The sequence below is a fragment of the Thermobia domestica genome, chromosome 9 (genome assembly GCF_964235325.1).
Source record: "Thermobia domestica chromosome 9, izTheDome1.hap1.1, whole genome shotgun sequence".
In the NCBI taxonomy this organism is placed as follows: Eukaryota; Metazoa; Arthropoda; class Insecta; order Zygentoma; family Lepismatidae; genus Thermobia; species Thermobia domestica.
Genome location: NC_137462.1, coordinates 124,401,648 through 124,421,482, shown reverse-complemented (window position 1 = coordinate 124,421,482; position 19,835 = coordinate 124,401,648). Strand labels below are relative to the sequence as shown.

Here is a 19,835-nt window from a genome sequence, read left to right as displayed (position 1 = left end):
TTGGTGGATTGCTCGCAGCATCGTACATCGGAAACAGCTACCAGCTGGTCAGAGCATCAATGCAACTGTGTACTGTCAGCAGTTGAGCCGTGTTCAAGAAAAATTTAAAACTCTGAAAGCAGCACTCCTGAATCGCAAACTGTCCTCCTGTTACAGGACAACGCTAAGCCCACGTAGCAGGATGACTCGGGACACCATTCTATGTTTTGGATAGGAAACACTATTGCATCCGCCATACTCCCCGGGTTTTGTACCGTCCGATTATTACCTGTTCCATTCCTTGGACAGTCACCTTAGAGGACGCCAGTTCAAATCCTTAATAGAGGTGAAAAATACACTAGATAGTTTGTTCGCTTCACGACCCAACAAGTTCTATCGCGATGGAAACTGTGGCCTTGCAGATCGTTAGCAGAAGGTCGTCGATGTTAATGGAGACTATTTTTAACCTTTTATTTACGTCTTTGGTAATATATCGATATTCGAAGTGATTGGTGAGAAACGACAAAACTTTCTTGGTTACCTTTATAATAATAATTTATATCATATAGAACCAATACTTTGAATATTGTATAAGGGATTTTAAACAAAACGAATGTTGAAACTGAAAAACGCAGTTAGATTTAGGAATAGACCTTTTGCTTGTAGGTTATCAGTGAAAGTTGGGTAGAGGAAGGAAATTAATATATGTACTGTTTAACGATCTCTTAAGAAAATAGCCTAGTGAACTAGAATATTTTGAAGACAGCAGTATATTTATAGATAACTTAAGTACAGTGGTCATTTCAGAAATTTCCCTTCTGGAGGGGAGTAGGAGATAGGAGTTTCAGTATATGTAGCTGAAAGTAGTATTGCAAACATATACTACTGACTCATTAAGTAGGATCCGCAATGTACTCACAGAGAGGATTTCAATCTTTTTAAAATTTACTTTTAATTTATTAAAGACTCACAAGGAACCCCTTGAGTGCGAGGTCGCAAGTGCAATCTCTAGTAAGACTCATTTGAAAATGTAATGTGAACAATAATGACAAGGAAAATATTAGCTGCTGATGACTCACCATGTGCATCAGGGGGGCGACAGAAAATACGTGTTCGAGAGGTGCAGAGATCAGCCTTCAATGGGATGGATGTATGTATTACACTTCACAAGATGGGCATCGTCGATATTCACGAAATGTTAAAAACAAATCATTAACTTGTACCATGAACACCGAATGAAAAATGACGCGCAACAGTGATCACACACGTTTGCACCATCAAGATCGAAGGCGATTTTCTAGGGGGTTAAATACCGTTCTGAACGTTCAGCTACGTATCCACTCTTAACGAATGCATTTAGAATCATATTGGTGTAACGGGTACCATCATATTTTAATACTTCTCATCTCCCCGTTATACCAACATGATTCTATATGCATTCCTTAAAAATGCAAGACTTTCCTAGGGACGTCTTACTTAGTTTCAAAACTCCTGAACATGTGGAAAACCCAAGGATCCCTGTGGGATAGCTTGTTGGGACCTTCTTGAGAAATACAACATCCCCTCGATGTCCTACCGGGACCATTGCGGGAGTTCTTCTATCCTAAAGTGGTCCCATTTTTATCCTGTAGGATGATCCTATTTTAGGGAATCTAGACGGACATAGAGACATAATACATAATATGTCCATAATACATAATACATCCATAGGACATAATATATCTTGTCTGGTACGTTTTGGGTTTCCCTGGGGTGTCCTAACATCCTGGTGGAACATTTACCGGATTTCCTTTAGATATCCTTGTGCTGTGTGGAAGGTGTATTTTCGTCATTGTGATGTTAGATTATTTATAATCTTTCCAAACAACTAGACAAGATAATTTGATTTGTTTATATTTTTAAAATTATATTTTGTTTGCCTAATGTAGATTCAGACTTATTATAGCCATTTATAACAACGAAGCTGTTTTTCATTTTAATAATTAATGGACTGATGAAACTGAAATATTCAAATAAGTCTATGTAGGATAAGAGACAAGAAAGGAAGCAAATGATTGTTGATGGAAGTTGTAATGGTCTTGAATTCTTTTGAGCTTTGCTCTCTTGGAATAATTTTTTCTTCACTGGTTATAAACTTAAGCTACGAAGAACAATTTTTCTGCGTTGGATTTATTGTTGTGCCTCTAAATAGAGGAAATCAGTGGATAATGCCTGCTATGATAGAAAATCCAGCTCCTATAGATAGTACACAATGAAAATGTACCACAAAGTAATACGTGTCGTGAAGAACAATGTCTAGAGATGAATTTGGTAGTATGACTCCAGTAAGACCTCCTACAGTGAATAGGAAAATGAATCATAGGGATCATAAAATTGATGGGAAATACGATATTTGTGCACCAATTGCCAAGAGTGGCAATTCTTCTGAATACCTTGATCCCTGTTGGGACAGCAATGATTATTGTAGCCGCAGTGAAATAAGCACGAGTATCAACGTCTATATCAACAGTGAATACATGATGAGCTATACGATGAATCCTAAGAATCCAATTGCTAGTATTGCATAAATTATAATATATTTATGCATATATAAATATCTAGAACACAGAAGGTTTTCTTCTTCCGACTTTCTTGAGTTACAATATGTGAGATTATTCCGAATCCTGAAAGAATTATAATATATACTTCAGGGTGACCAAAGAATCAGAATATGCGTTGATATAGGAAGGGATCCCCCCTCCAGAAGGGTCAAAGAAGGAGATGTTGAGGTTTCGGTCAGTCAGGGGCATTGTAATAGCTCCTGCGAGTACGGGAAAGGATAGTAGAAGTGAAACGGTAGTGATTACTACAGATGAGATGAATAATGGTATTTGTTCTAGGGTTATTTCGGGAGTTCGCATGTTAATTACAGCCGTAATGTAGTTTACTGCTCCGAGAATTCAAAAAACTCTCGCTAAATGGAGGGAGAAAATGGAGAGGTCAACAGAAGTTCCAGCGTGGGCAATATCTCTAAAGAGGGGGATATATAGTTCATCCAGTTCCTGCACCACTTTCTACGATTCTTCCAGTTAAGAGAAAAGTTAGTGAGGGTGGTAGTAATCAAAATCTTATATTATTTAAGCGGAGGAGTGCTACGTCAGGTGTCCCTGGTAATAGAGGAACTATTCAATTACCAAATCCACCAATTACAATGGGTAAAACTATGAAGAAAATTATAATGAAGGTATGGGCAGTTACAATTATATTGTAAATTTTATCATCTCCAATTAGACTACCTGGACGACCAAATTCTGCTCGAATGAGAAGCCTTAGGGATGTTCTTACTATCCCTGCTCAAGACCCAAAGATTAGGTATATTGTACCAATAACTTTATGATTTGTAGAAAATAATTATCGTTACAATTAAACAATTAAATAGGATGGTCGAAATGTTAGATGATAGATTGTAAATCTATTTATGGTGTAATAAGCCTCCTGTTAGGTCTTATAGTCAAGATTATGATGTCGGACTGCAATTCTGGAGTAAGACCTAAAAGGCGGTCTTTTATTTACAGCTTTGAAGGTCATTAGTTATTTTCAATTTAAAGTATTGTTTAAAGAGTGTTGATTGCTAGGGGCAGAATAGTTATTTCCCTAAATGAAAGAATAATATGTGCTCATCTGATCGATGTTTCTTGATTTTTCTTAGTAAGGATGTTCATGTCTGACCATAGTGGTTTAAGATAAAGGCAGAATAAGTGATTTGTATGTTGTAAAAGAGGATAATTAGTGTTGTTATTACCGTTAAGGTGAGAAGATTGAATGATATTTGTTCAGCGGTTTTTATGATAATGACTCATTTGGGGAGAAAGCTAAAAATGGGGGTAGGAATCCCAAGGATAGGAGACTACTAAAAATAGCTAATTTTGTTGTTACATTGATTTTGGTAGAAAAGGTTTGGTTAATATGAAATGTTTGGTTTATTAAGAAGAGAGTGGCCGCTATTGTTGAGAATAATGCATAAAATAGAATGTAGAGAGATCATGTTACATCACTTAATAATAGTGCTATTAGCATCCAACCAGTGCGATTAATTGATGAGAATGCTATGATTTTACAAAAGGATGCCTGATTTAATTCTCCGATTGAGCCTACTACTAAGGATATAATTAAAGTTAGATTAATTATATTCGTTCGTAACAAGCTATAGGAAAATAGTCCAAGAGGAGCTAATTTATGTCAAGTTATTAGGATAATATAGTCGGGTCAGAGTATAGCCACTATTACTTCTGGCATTCAAAAGTGAAGAGGTGCTGCTCCTATTTTAAAAAAGCAGGGAGATGGAAATTATTTAATATGCGCTTTGCGGCCCATGTAAAGTAAAATGATTGCTATTAAGAGTAAGGAGCTTGCAATGACTTGAACTAGAAAGTATTTTAAGGCAGATTCGGTATGGCGTTGATTATTGGTATTTGAAATCAGGCGGATGAATGATAGGAGATTAATTTCAAGACCAATTCAAATACCGAATCATGATGAGAAGGTTAAGGAAATAAGGGTTCCTAAGATAAGGCTTTAGGAAATAGTAGGGTTTTAGATTAGTGAGCATTAAAAAAAGAACAGTCAATCTTCATATGCGCGGTATGAGCCCATTGGCTTACATTAGCTTATCTTTCTACATCTTGGTGTATGATGCACATTGATTTTTCATGTCAAAAGTGAAAGTTTAATTCTTTTAAATGAAATATACTTAATTTATCCTATCACAATAACCCTTTAAAAAGGTATCTTATTTAATTGTTATTCATAATGGTATACGTGGATTTTTAATAATAAAAGTTGTGTTAAATTAATTAAATTTAAGAATATTAAGTATTAATAATAATTAAGACTTTAAAATCAATGACATCCTATTACTTAACCTGGAATACTGGCTAAAGGTATATTAATAAGCTTAATGTATCCATTAAATGCTAGTTTTTACAGCATATACTTGTATAGGATACAATTGTGTTTGAGGGGGGAAAAACAAAATTGTATCCTATAACAAGGGGGATATAAGTTTCATTTAATACTAATTTCTATTAATTATAGTTGAACATTTCATTATTGTTTATCTAGTTTAGCATTATATTTTATTGGTAAAGTATTATCCTGGCTTTTGTTCCTTTATTTGTCAAATCGTACATGTAAGCTTAGGGGCGAGTAAGATGACGTTGTTGGCCTTGAGGGTAGTAGCAGAAGCAATATTGATTGCAGTACTTGTTTTTGTTTATTCATTGACATTTGAAGCAGTTAAGATTTAGGAGATCCGGCAAAATTCGTACCAGCTGCCACGGTGAGACGAGGGGTTCGGAAGGAATAATTTAGAATACGGTTAAGGTGTAGTTATAACTTAAGTAAGGAGAGTTTTATTTTTTATTTTTTGGTGAAATTATCATTTAGAATGAAAAGCTCTTTGTTTGAGACTATGAAACTATTTATTAAACTAGGATTAGATACCCTATTATTTATAATGTAAAATAAAATACCTGAGTAATAGTAGTTATGTTCTTGAGACTTAAAGGATTTGGCGGTAGCTTGAGGTACGAACATGCCGAAGAGATCTCACGATCGAGATCGAGGTTTAAGTCGCGGTCGCACCGTCGATATTGGCACAAAACCCATGTATTCAAATGAGTAAGCGCATGCCGAAGATGTACGCTACATCGCAACCTAGAGGTCGACCGCGAGGGTGAATTAGTGGTCGCGATGATGAACAACTGAGTTTGTTTTTACATCGATGTGTAGCGGAAGCATCGCTGTGACTCGTGTTCTCATTGGCTCTCCCTGAAGTGCTGCACGGAATAAAGTCTTCATTTGTTTCAAATTTCATCTGCACAGGATTGTGTGTGTGTTTATGCTCGACAGGTTTTGCTGCACTATTAAATTTGATTATGAAAGGCATATTAATTGAATTAGTGAGGAATGTTCCAGCAATATGGGATAAAAAAAATACAAACAACATCATAATAGGCATGTTTTAAATAGAGAATGGAAGAAAATAGCAACTGAAATGGGAATGTCAGGTAAGTTATCATATTTATTTGAGAATTATATTGTAGCTTATTATTATATAAGGAAGTGGCGGTTACAGGGAGGGGACTTTTAGGCTGAGTCCGTAAATTGTGGAATTTCTAAAGAAGAAAAAAAACTACTGTTAATAATATCTATGCTTAAAAGCTCCACGCCACCCCCCAATTCCGAGATTAATATAAAAAGGGTTTCTTTTAAATTCGTTACGGTATAAGGTATAGAAATACTTGTAAAGACAGGCACGTATCCATAGGGAGGAAATGTCTAATAATGAAATTGCATGACGAAACTTCATTTGCTGAAGTTAATACCCCCTCCTCCTTGAAACCTGACGACATACTTTTTTTTTTTTTTTTTTTTTTTTGTAATTTTACTGGGAAATGATTTCTCGCCTGAGTGCTGGAAGACGTAATTTCTTCACAGAAAATTAAAAAGAAAAAAATAAAGTATTTGATGTATTGATAGCGGTATACAAGAGATGAGACGCAAATATTTTTTCGAAGCAAGAGACGAGAATTTGGCATTTCTCATATCTCGTCTCGCGTCCATCCTTATTTATAAACTGTTTGGTCCTTTCAATTTCAAAATGTGGTTTCGCAGTAATTTTTATGCACTGACGGAATAATTTCACACGCGTCACAGTAATGTTTCTCCTCAAACTGATAACTTACAGCGAGGGTGCGACCTCCTCGCTATGTGCGCCCTTCATCCACCGAAACCTAGACATCGAGGTAGCGACTGCGACTTAAACCTCGACCTCGATCGCGAGGTCTCTTCGGCATGTTCGTACCCTTAGACTATTCAGAGAAATCGGTCTCGTAATCGACAATGCAAGATATATTTTACTTGCTGTTGTGTGTGCAGTTTGTATACCACCATAGTTGATTGCATTAGGGAGAAATTAAGTACCTTCAGTGTCCTGATTAGGAAGGACTTCAGGTCAAGGTACAGCTTATCAGTAAGAGGAGATGGATTACAATAAGATTTAATATGAATATTAATGTAAAATTGTCTAAATCAAGGTGGATTTGAATTCAATGTGAGTTATGTAGCTAACACGAGTAGGGCTCTAGCCCTACATCACTCGTCGCTCTAATTTATTTAGGTGAGATAAGTCGTAACATAGTGGGTGTACCGGAAGGTGTGGCTAGTTTGGTTACTGCAAAATAGAGCTTGTTATTTGAGCTATTCGTTTACATCGAAGAGGTTTCTATGCGATTCAGATTACTTTGATTAATGGAATACTTATTATTATTGAGTTGTTTGGATTGTGTTAGGTGAATCAACTTGAAGTGGTGTTATTATATAGGGCATAAAGTTAATTTATTAGGATTATAGTTAATTAGTACCGTAAGGGAATGTTTAAATAAATGAAAATTGTTTTTGAGGAAGAAAACAGGATGTTGTACCTTTTGTATCAGCACACACTAAATGATACAATTATTTACTTATTTCCCGAAATGGAGAGCTAAGATGATATGGTATTATAAGTGATATATTGTTTATTAATTTTATCTTAGTGGTGAAACACCTTTCGGTTTCTATTATGTCTGGTTGTACAAGAATTGAATTTAATTCAGCTACGATAGGTTACTAATAGATTTTAATCTTGTTGTAAGTTGGGTTAAGGGGGATTTGCTCTTTACTTTTATTATTTATAAAGTGATTTTTGTGTTAGTGAAGTATGTGGGTTTAGAAGTAGGCATCATTCACAAATTTGTTATAACTTATTTGACTTGTATTATTATATTTTTTTAAAGATTTAATTTGTTATTGTAATTTTATCTTGGATAATTTATAATGGTGTTATTAGTATATTAGGGAGAATAGATAGAGGAATTAGGTAAAATTTTCCTCCGCCTGTTTATAATAAACATGTCCCTTTGTTATAATATAAGGTCTGACCTACCCAGTTAGGGTTTAAGCGGTCGCGGTATCTTGACTGTGCAAAGGTAGCATAACCATTAGTCCTTTAATTGTGAGCTTGTATGGAAAATTGGAAGAGTGAGAGACTTTGTTTGTAGGCTCAAATGTTCTAAAAGGACGATAAGACCCTGTAGATCTTTATATTTAAATAATAATTTTTATTGTTGGTGATGGTTATATTTATTGTTTAAATATTTCGTTGGGGCAACGAGAAGATAAATGAAGTCATTTTTTAATAATTACCTTTTATGAATTTTTATGATCCTTTAGTAGTGATTACTAGACTAAGTTACCTCAGGTATAACAGCTTAATTTGTCTGAGAGTTCATATCGACAATAGAGATTGCGACCTCGATATTGGATTAAGGTTTTATCTAGGTGCAGAAGCTTGTATATAGGTCTGTTCGATCTTTGATATCTTGCATGATCTGACACGGAAGGGCCTCACAAGTTGTCGCTAAAATCTGATTGCTACATAGCACATCTGATAGAGCATCATGAGAAATGAACATGAGCGAAATTTAAGGTGCTATGAACCAGAAGGATAGGAGCTACGGGGCTTCAAAATTTGAATATTAAAAATATATATATATATCATGGAATTATGTAGTTTAAAGTAAATATCTTGAAAACCGTTAAAGCAATCCCAAAACAAAAGTTGCACAATATAATGAAAAGAAAATGCCCTATCGAAAACCACAAACAATGTTGCCATAGGTAAAGCAGTGTGTCAACTCAGCATAAAATATTTTGTTTGAAATAGTACCATATACAAGTGTGCACAGATTTAAAATGCACTATTATCACTAAACACAACAGTGAAGTGTAGTGGTACAATGTTGCACACAGTTGGAGCTACGTGGAGCAAAGAAAGGGCCTACTTCACTTACTAACCAAATCTACCTGTGTGGAGAATGGCCAAAGCATTTTCTTGATGTTACAATAATTGCATTACCCAAGAAAAAGGAGGCAAAGAAATGCAGCGATCACAGAACCATTAGACTTTTTTCGCACCCTGGAAAAATAATTGCGCGCATGCTGAATAGACGGCTGGAAAATAAGAGAGAAGAGATGTTGTAGGAAGATCAATTTGAATTCCGGAAAGAAGAAAGGCATCAGAGATGTCATTGGATTGATGAGAATTATCTCAGAACGTGTTCTAGACGTAAAGGAATAGTTGTGTTTGTGCTTCATAGACTGGCAAAAATACTTCTAAGGGTCAGTTGGACGAAACTTTTGCAAATACTTAAAGAAATTTGGGTCAACTGGAGAGACCGACGGCTCATTCGCAACCTGTACGTAGGACAACTAGTCAAGATGCGCTTGGATGAAAAAGAAACCAATAGTATGGAGACTGGAAGAGGAGTCAGACAAGGATAGTATGTCGCCCAATTATTCAAAATTTACAGTGAATGATTAATGATGGATACATTAATGAGAATTAGAGATTTCAAGATAGGAGGGCAGATTATTATAGTACGTGATAGAACATGACCAATGTTTTCCTCGAAGGTCGAGATCTAAGGTTTTACTTGTCCCTGCCATAAATCCTTCATAAATCCGCCGTTGCCACTCGAACTCAGGGAGAACTGTATAGAGCTCTCAGTATGGCTAACCCCATTATGGTTATCATAGTAGCATCGTGCAGTATTCCATTTGGCATCCATAGCTTTTACAGCGTGATTGAAGAACGTATATTTCGGTAGCTAGGCTTTGCAATCAAGCCATATCATCTGACGATATATGAAAGTTATTTTATTCTACTCTGTTCAGCTTAGAACACGAATTACTTTTATGTAAATTATGTCGGTAAGTATGTAAATGTTACCGAATAGAGCAAAACTTCTCTACTACCGACCCAAGCCTTTGCATTATGTTTTTTTTTTCTTCATAAAGGACGTAAAGGCAATGCTCTAAATAGAAGAGGGGGAGTATGTGAGGTATACTTCCTTAGATATTCCACTTCAAGCACTGCGTAAAGGAATAGCAACACAGTTTGAAAACCGTGATCTTGCTTTTTTGAATATTTTCAGTGCGTAGCTGATGCTTGTTTTATTGCGACATTAAGCAGGCATAGCCACTCATGGACCGTAGCTCCAGGGAGTCATTTAGTACTTACATATATTTCCTAGCTAATTTCCTCACTATTTCAATATGCATTTTTTATTTTATTACCAACATCCTAGCCACACTGGAATATCACTCCCCTTGATATAAGCGAAGTCAAGCAGTCTTGGGTTTGGTCAGAGGAAAGATAAGTGTGACCATTCGTACTCACAAGACGGTGTCGGCGTTGCGGCGTCCACCCAGCGTCGTGAGGACAATTGAAAGCTACTTGAAAGAAAAAAGTAGCGAATTGCAGTCCAGGAAGCCGGCATTAACGGCGAGGGTAGCCGATCTGCTGACAACACATCACCCCACAGGAATGAGTGCCATAAGTCCATGCCTTCTAAGGGCTGTTGCGCCATGAATAAAGTTATCATTATTAATATTACTACTACTACTAATAATAGTAATAGGCTTAATAAAGATTCTGCCTGTTTGTCTGTTCTGCTCGTAAGTACATTATTTCTAACTTTATGACAGGTCAATAATTGATGAGTGTCTTTCTAATGTGATTAATTACGTGTATTTGGACAAACTATAAATTTGGATACTACACACAGGAATTTAATAATGATAGCTTTATTAATCAGATATTAACCTGCATATATTAATAAATATGAGAATCTAGGTGCTTAATAGAATGCATTTTAACAATTTCTTTTTTAAAGAAAAATATTTTAAATTGTCATTATAGACAGATGGTCAGTCGAATAATAATAAAATTATTATAAATTTTTCCAGCACATTGAACAAAGTTATCGTGTTGCAAAATGTTTTTGAAATGAAATGAAATCTTTAAGTTTAACGTCCCACGGATATGCTGGTTAGGCTAAAGGAGACGGTGATAATGAGAAATGACTGAAATGGTGGAATGAAGAAAGTGGGAGGAAACGGGAGAACCCCGAGAAAACCCACGAGCACGGTGTTTGTCCACCAGCAAAATGTTTTTGATGGAGAAGGGGATCATGTTGCCATCGAGATAGATAAATCGTCCTCAGAAACTGAGGAAAACGAAAACGAGGACATGTTCTGAACTCTTGAAGTGTTAAGTTCCAATTGTTTATTTTATCTATTTATGTAAGAATTTTCAAAATAATATTCAATTAGGTCTGATGTAGTGCTGCATGTGAGATTGGTTCTAATTGCATGAAGGGCATAAACAACAACAACAACAACAACAACAACAACAACAAATAATAATAATAATAATAATAATAATAATAATAATAATAATAATAATAATAATAATAATAAAACGGTATTAAATTTTTAAGTTTGCCCTAAAACTAGGCACCACGTACAAGAAAGTCAGGATATCAAGGTGGGGATCCGGAACTCCAAGACTTACCTCTGCCTACGTCCCTGCAACCAGCGAGGAAAATGAGTGGAAAGTGAGTGGACATCGTTCTCCACTTCAAAACAAAATATCTAACGCGTCTCCCACCTTCCTAAAAAAAAAATTACAATGAGCAAAGATAGGCACGGGAGACAGCGTGAAGTCATGCGTCCCCCTACCTTTTCAGATCCACTTTAATCCCTGCCTACAACTGCCCAAATATTAAACGAAAGTGTTCCACTAAAGTTTCATATAGAAAGTATTCTACTATGCGTTTTAAGGAAAAGTAACTGTAATAAAAATACGTGAATATTACTGAAAATTAAGGAATATAATGAATTAATTTTTCGGATATGCAGAAATAATTACAAAAGCCTTACTACAAAAATACCTACACAGAAAATAATTCGCTGAGCTCTGAAATACAAGGTACCAAAATAGAATATGAGATTTAGTCTACAGAGCAATTGTTAATTCAAGAATAGACATACACTATTTCGAGAATAGAGATAAGACGAGAAATATCTACGAAACTTTTCATCTCGTCTCGATTCTCATCTCCAGAGCGAGACGATAATTTGAGTTAGTCTTGTCTCGTCTCGAATGTAAAGTGATAATTCTCGTCTCGATTTTGATTTGTTTTAGACACGAGATAAGAAATTTCTCTTCTTGCGGGCAACGCTAAACAAAACCGCAAGATATTCGCTACATGTCACGTTTCTGCTTGTATTGGTATGACCTGAGCGATGATAAGCTCCCAACTTTTAATATTTTAAGATAATAATAATAATAATAATAATAATAATAATAATAATAATAATAATAATAATAATAATTATTATTATTATTATTATTATTATTATTATTATTATTAATAATATATAATAATAGTTCTGCATAATTATCATTATTATTATCATTAATAATAATAATAATAATTAATAATAATAATAATAATAATAATAATAATAATAATAATAATAATAATAATAATAATTATTATTATTATTATTATTATTATTATTATTATTATTATTATTAGACTATCAGTAGTTCCGATATTAGGACCCTCATATTACTGATCGAGCGCCTTGATCACTGATCCACAATTAGTACGTGGTAAACATTTCGTCTTTAGTGTGTTTACCGTAGGATTCTGTGCCGCTACTTAGAAGTTTCTACGTTATTTTTCTCTTTTGAAAACCACTTTGGTATTTCTTTTATGATGATGTAAGTCAATGATCTTCGGCAAATTTTATATTATTAACTTGACTTGTTCTTAAACCTTAGGTTCGCAATTTTGTTTCTTCTCCACGCCAAACTACAGATATGCCAGACTTAATTCTCACACTCTGCATTTGGTTTTAAAACAGTCGGCATTACCTGCTCAGAAACTTATATTCTCCTAATTTTATTTGTACCAATAGCTGTTATATTTGAGTTATTTAAGGAAAAATAGCTCCAATTTTTAAATATTGTTATATTTCATTTATTTATTTTTCATTACAGACATTTCTATGCATAGCTCTCCTCAACGCTACACCAGAAGTGCTTTTCAACACTGCAATTTGAATGGTTATGATGCTTCATTTGAAGATGCTCCAGCCATACCTTACATAGCTATCAAAGAAAAGAAGACTGAAAAATTTAAGAAAAATTCTCTCAAAGACACTGTGCGTTTTGAGGACGAATATGACTTCATCGTAGTAGGTGCAGGAACAGCAGGATCTGTTGTAGCCAACAGACTCACCGAAATCCCAGAATGGGAAGTATTACTTTTAGAAGCAGGCGGAAATCAACCGTACGATGCTGAAATCCCTGCATATCAAAAGCATCTTTTAGGAACCAATATTGATTGGCAATACAGAACAGAGTTTCAGAAGAATGCCTGTCTATTGGAAAGGAACCAATCATGTTCTTGGCCTAGTGGGAAAGTAGTTGGAGGAGGTAGCACCATAAACAATATGGATTACGCACGAGGAAACAAATTTGATTACGACAGATGGGAAGCTTTGGGTAACAAAGGATGGAGCTACAAAGATGTTCTTCCATATTTCTTAAAATCTGAAGACAACAGAAATGAAGAATTTGCGAGTTCTCCCTATCACGCCAAAGGGGGATACCAACCTATTGAACGGTTTCCATATATTGATTGTAACTCAGCTTCATTAATAGAAGCTTTTGAAGAGATGGGACTCCCGAATAGGGATATCAATGGTGAAAGCCAAATTGGTGTGATGCTTGCACAAACTACCAGTGCCAATGGGGAACGTTACAGTACAGCAAAGTCATTTCTGAGGCCTATTGCAAGTAGGAATAATTTACATATTTCAATCAATTCCTTTGTTACTAAGATTCTCATTAATAAAACGGAAAAGAAAGCTGTAGGAGTTCAGTTTCATAAAGCAGGGAAAAGTCATACAACATTTGCAAAAAAGGAAGTTATACTTTCTGCAGGTACAATACGATCTCCTCACCTACTGATGCTATCTGGAATTGGACCCAAAGACCACCTTCAGAAACACTGTATACCCGTGATCCGTGATCTTCCAGTAGGTTACAATCTTCAAGACCATATTACTACGGGTGGATTAGTGTTCTCTCTGGAAAAGACTGCTACGTACCCCATACCTAAAGAAATAAAGGCTTGTGATCAATATAACTATCACCTTAAGCAAGTAGGACCTATCTCATCGACTGGAACTGGTTTCGTTACAGCTTTCCTCCATACTAAAATGTCCGATTTACCAAATTATACTCCAGATATCGAGTTTCAGATTGACGGAACCACATCTTTCGTAGAAAACACCTCACTTGCTGCTGAAGAACCGAAAGAACCTCTTGGTTATTATAATAATCTTATTATCCGACCTATATATTTACATCCTCAAAGTCGTGGAACAATTCGACTAAGATCTAAAAACCCTTGGGACTACCCTGTAATTAATGCAAACTATTTTGATCATCCACAAGATATTTCGATGGTAATAGAAGGAATAAATATCGGTGTTCAACTTCAGAGAACTCATGCATTCAAGAAAATTGGTGCTCGACTGATTACGGAACCCCTTGAGGGTTGTACTGACCATACATATGGTACAAACGATTACTGGAAATGTATCGTACAACATTACACAGCTCCGTTTACTCACTACGTGGGCACATGCAAAATGGGACCTCCTAACGACAAAACAGCTGTAGTTGATCCCAAGCTGAGAGTCTATGGTATTAAGAGTTTACGGGTGATTGATGCTTCTATTATGCCCTATATAACGAGTGGTCATACTAGTGCCCCTACTATTATGATTGGGGAGAAAGGCTCCGACATTATTAAATCTGACTGGTTGTAACTTTACAATTTACATAATGATATTTTAATAAAAAGGGTAATAAAAACTTAATTAAACTTGGAAAAATATAATTGTGATGCTCTTTAAAGGATTAGTGTAATTTCTATTTATATGTATTTGGTTGAATATCAGTAAAACTATATGTCCACATGTCATACAGGGAATTAAACTTCAAAGTATTAAACATCATGGTACATTTAGTTTGAATATTTCCACAGCTAAGCTGAAACCACATTTGACTTTAGATTACAAAAGCTAGAAATATCTGTATAAAAATGCTTGACTCTACTATTAATATGTTTGTTTGACAGTAAGTTTGATATGAGGTTGATTTCAGTTTCTTAATTTCTCAGAAGTAGACATAAAACTCTTTGGATTTTTCAACGATCCTTCGATGACTACAAACTCTATTAATGCTTCGATACATATATTATACACATTTTCTGACTATATTTGAACGTTATACAATATTGAGTAGACTTTTGGAAATCCTTATATCATACAACAATGCCGAGAATTCGAAAATACCAGGTAGAAGGAAAGAAATTTCAAATATCAAAATAGTTGAAATGACCATCGTATTTACAGTAAGATGCTACATTTATCCTTGTGTATCTAAATAAAGTATCATGAAACTTAACCATATTATTTTGAAAAATACGAACAATTCAAATAATTTCTTGTTTAAACGATGATTTAAAAATCAGGAACTACTTACCTCGTCAAACGCTGGACTACTGGGCATACCAAAATAATAATGACTGGATTATAGAAGTTAGTTTATACTTCTTTGGATAATTGATTTGGATTAGCTTAAGTTTAGTATTCCTTCCGACAGCGATGCTATATGAGAAGAGTACCGTGGAATCCGAGCCAAATGAGCTACTAGCGGGGATAGTTTAATGTCCCGTTCACCACCGAAACTAGAGCTTAACAGTGAAACAAACTACTGGGAATTGAACCCGGGTCTGCTGTGCCGAAAGCGGGTACGCGAAACAAGACTTCAACGGCACAAGGCCTAAACAGCATAAGACCTATAGCACAAGGCCTGCTCGACACGACACCTAAACGGCACAAAGTCTAAAAATCATTTGGCGACACATCATCTCAAACGGATTAAGACTTAAACGGCATTAGATCTAAAAATCTCTTGTGGCGCTTCCATCGCGTCCATGCCAAGGATATTGTCAAGCTATTAGTCACAGTTTTAGATATACAATCCCATATAACAGAACCAAATTCTAGCTTAAGTCTTACATGTAATTTGTATAAGTACATATAATGCTCTTTGCATCATAGCGTTTATATGGTGACAAAATTTTAAGTGCCTGTCAAATGTGATTCCAAGATCCTTCATAACGTCTGTTTTTCTTTTTTCTTATTTCCATACCATTGACCTCGTATTTACTAACAAAATATTGTGTTTAATTATACACGTAGTAAGTTTTGTTTCCTTTTTGATGAATTAAATTATTTTTACACATATATTTATTGTATTCAGGTGTTTCTGTAGGATGTTGTCATACTCATTATTAACTATTCGTTACTCTTATTGATAATAATAGTTTTAGTATTATTAATATAGTTGTTACTGTTGGAATTAACTATTAGTAACACTTTGAGGCAAACACTTACTAATGAAATGCTTTATCGAATATTTAAATTTGTAGTTTGTAGCAGGGGTGCCCACAGAAGTTAATGGGTTATAACATAGCCATTGAAATTTTATGGGATCTTTGCAAAGCAACTTAATTGAAATTAATGAGAAATTTAAAAATATATTTAAAATAAATTTAATTAATACAAGAACAACATGTTTTAATTAAGGCTGCAACGATGGTTGGGGAAGGGATGTATTGAGATGTAAAGTATTTAAATAGTTTAGAAGCAACAGCTGAATTCGATTTGTTTGAGTTTCTGAGTTTTGCGTCCTTATACAACGTCGTGATTACGAAGGGGGGATCCGACTTTAAGATCGCCAGATTGAACTAGATGCAAATGAAATAAAACCGAAATAAACATTAAATACATGCTGTATTTAAGAAAACTATGTATACATTAAAAATTCACTAAATTTAAAATTGAAAGGACAATTTTATTCATTATAATTACTACATCGACATGTATAAGCAGAAAAATCAACAAATAACGCTAGACTACAAAAGTGATATACGACACAATTCGTATACAGAAACCAACACATAGTCATTTAGGGATGTAACCAGCAAATTATTCTAGGTGCCATGAATTTTCCACAGGGGGCACACTATTTACAAACTAAAATTTTCTTTCAACATTATGAAAGCATTAATAACACATAGATACATACATACTGCAGAAGTACGTACGGACATCATATTACATATTATTATTATTATTATTATTATTATTATTATTATTATTATTATTATTATTATTATTATTATTATTATTATTATTATTATTATTATTATTATATTTCAGATCTGCTCAATTTTTGAGACCTAAATCTTGATAGTACGTGAAGTTAAAATCACAGGTTATGTCACGGGTGGAAATTAATGGCTTAATATTCAAAACTATCTCTTGCCATTCGAATTGGGGTTTAGTCTTTTTTATGTTTATTATACTTGTTTAATAATTACAGCAAATCAAGAATGTTTATAACTGAATGTAAAGAAAAACATTTTTTAAAGAAGAAAAAATCATGTTATTGCGTTAAAATAATTAAAACAACCTACTTAATCATCCACTTTATACTCCCATTTCTTAAGTGGATGAACTTTTAACTAAAAGTAATAAAGTATGTGTCTCAGCGTCTTGAAACTTATACTTCTAAGGAGGCAGGAGCAGCAGTTTCTATAATAGTAAAATGCCCAACTACTTCCAAGATTTGGGCAGAAAGCTCTTTTATGTTTAGGACTGGGTTCAAATACTAGTTTCAGCAATCAGCTTAAGCAAATCCTTCCTTACTTTAAAATCATTTTCTAAATAAGTAGTGGCAAATTTGAATGTTAAATAAATAGCCTTCCCCCTTGTCTATTCCCTCTCATGTGTTAAACTTTCAGTTATTTTTAAGTGGAAAGTTTATATACGAAGTTTCGTTTTACTAGCTTCAGAGATTTGCGAGATATACTACTTAAAAAGAACTTACCTCATCCCTTATACGATACGTATTTCCGAAATTCCTATCTTACGTCCTGCTTTTGTAAGAGAACGATTTTTGAAAATAAAAAAATACACATTTTTACTTTTTATATAAGTGTATGAAGATGAGTTGAGAGTATGAAGTATGAAGAGTATGAAGAGTAAGAAGATGAAAAGTCAAACAAATGGACTTCCATGAACAATTTCCGATTTCCTATGACAAATTTATTCGTACATTTCCCACAATTTGTGATTTCAACTTCACACACTAAGATCCAGATTGCGTAAACGTAACAAACTGGAAATATAATAATTATAATACATGTATTTATGTATGTGTGTAATATGTATATATTTATTGTCTTACTGAAGATTTCATAATCTAGAAATAAACTTTGGTTTGTTTTTAATACGTAAAATGCCTATTCCTCTATAAGAACTTGTTGCCTATACCACTAAATGATTATGCATTTCTTTCTGCATACGTATTACATTCCATATTACCTCACTAGTTTAGCGTTAATTTTTTGATTTTTTTCTTATACATATCAACTCTATCACAAAAATAGAAAATGTAGTAATTGTATAATAGATGTCCTTTGAATTTTAAATTTACTGCATTCTCAGTGAAAGCAGTGGGTAAATGTTTACTCGTGTAATATCTAGTGGGCTTTTGTCCTAATTAAGTAAACTTTGGTGGACTTCTGTACTACCTTTAAACTTAAAAGTGTGTTTTTGTCTCACTCTTAATAAAATCTACTCTACAGAGCATATATTGCAGTTCTAAATGTTTGCTTTGTTTTTAAAAAAATCTCGTAAAATATGTTCTTTAAACATTTCTATTTAATTCATTTTAGGACTTTATCATGGGATTTTCATATCTCCATTTGAATAAAACGAATTTCTTGACGAATTATTCAGTTAATTTTTATAATGAAATAAGTTATATTATGTAATTCATATAATACAACTGCAGAACAGATGATGATAGTAGTAATAATTTTAGTATTACAGACGTAGCTGTTACCATTGGAATTAGCTACGTTCGTAACATTATTGTCAACTAACTACTGCATAGTCGCAGTAACGTGTGGTGATGGCGAATTTCATAACTAAGTTAAGTGAATGAAAAAGGCACAAGACCTAAGAATCATTTCCCGGCACAAGACCAAGAATTTAGTTCTAGCCTATATTTTTAGGTGTTATGCCGCTTAGGTCTTACAAATGTTATCCCGAAAGCGCATATACTGACGATATAGTTACAAAGGAGATCCACATTTGTAAATTAAATCCACAAAATGAATATCTACTTTTCTTTTAAAATCTGTAATTCATTTATTTAGGTTACATTGTAATACACATAGGTATAATTGTTTGTCCTCATTTATTTTTCCTTGCATGATAAAACAATTATACATATGTAATTAAGGGTGAGAGAATAGATCTGTGAAAAGAATAACGACATGTTCAATAGGGTGTATCGAAAAAACGTTTTTTTCGATATCTTGTTACCTTTAGCGGCCATTTTTGGCCAAATGTGTTTAATATAATATAGAAAAAAATTCAAATCGATACCTCAATTTTTTGTGGTTCCGCCATTGGCTTGAAATTCGAAAAAAAATGATGAAATCGTAGATTTTTAAAACAATAAGTGAAATATTTACTTTATACAGTATTATTCTTACTAATAACTGCTTTCCAAATAGTCCAAATATAATAAGGAAAGAAATTTAAAATTGATAGCTCTTGTTTATCATGTGCTTTGACTTGAAGAAAAATCGATAAACTTATAATATTTGTGCGTGGCAGCTGCCTCCCCTCCAACTCAATTATCTAAACAAATGGACTGACCTTTCTCAGACATAATAGTTTGTGGTGAGTTATCAGATTTGAGTGTTGTGCTTGTTTGGTAGCGTTGACGCGTGATACTGTTTTTTTACTTGATCCTATTGTTCATA

General features: G+C 34.0%; 1 pseudogene; it reads left to right on the top strand.

The window, feature by feature from the left end:
- Positions 1-2,270: 2,270 nt before the first annotated feature.
- Positions 2,271-14,828, top strand: LOC145660991 (glucose dehydrogenase [FAD, quinone] pseudogene; annotated as a pseudogene).
- Positions 14,829-19,835: the final 5,007 nt, after the last annotated feature.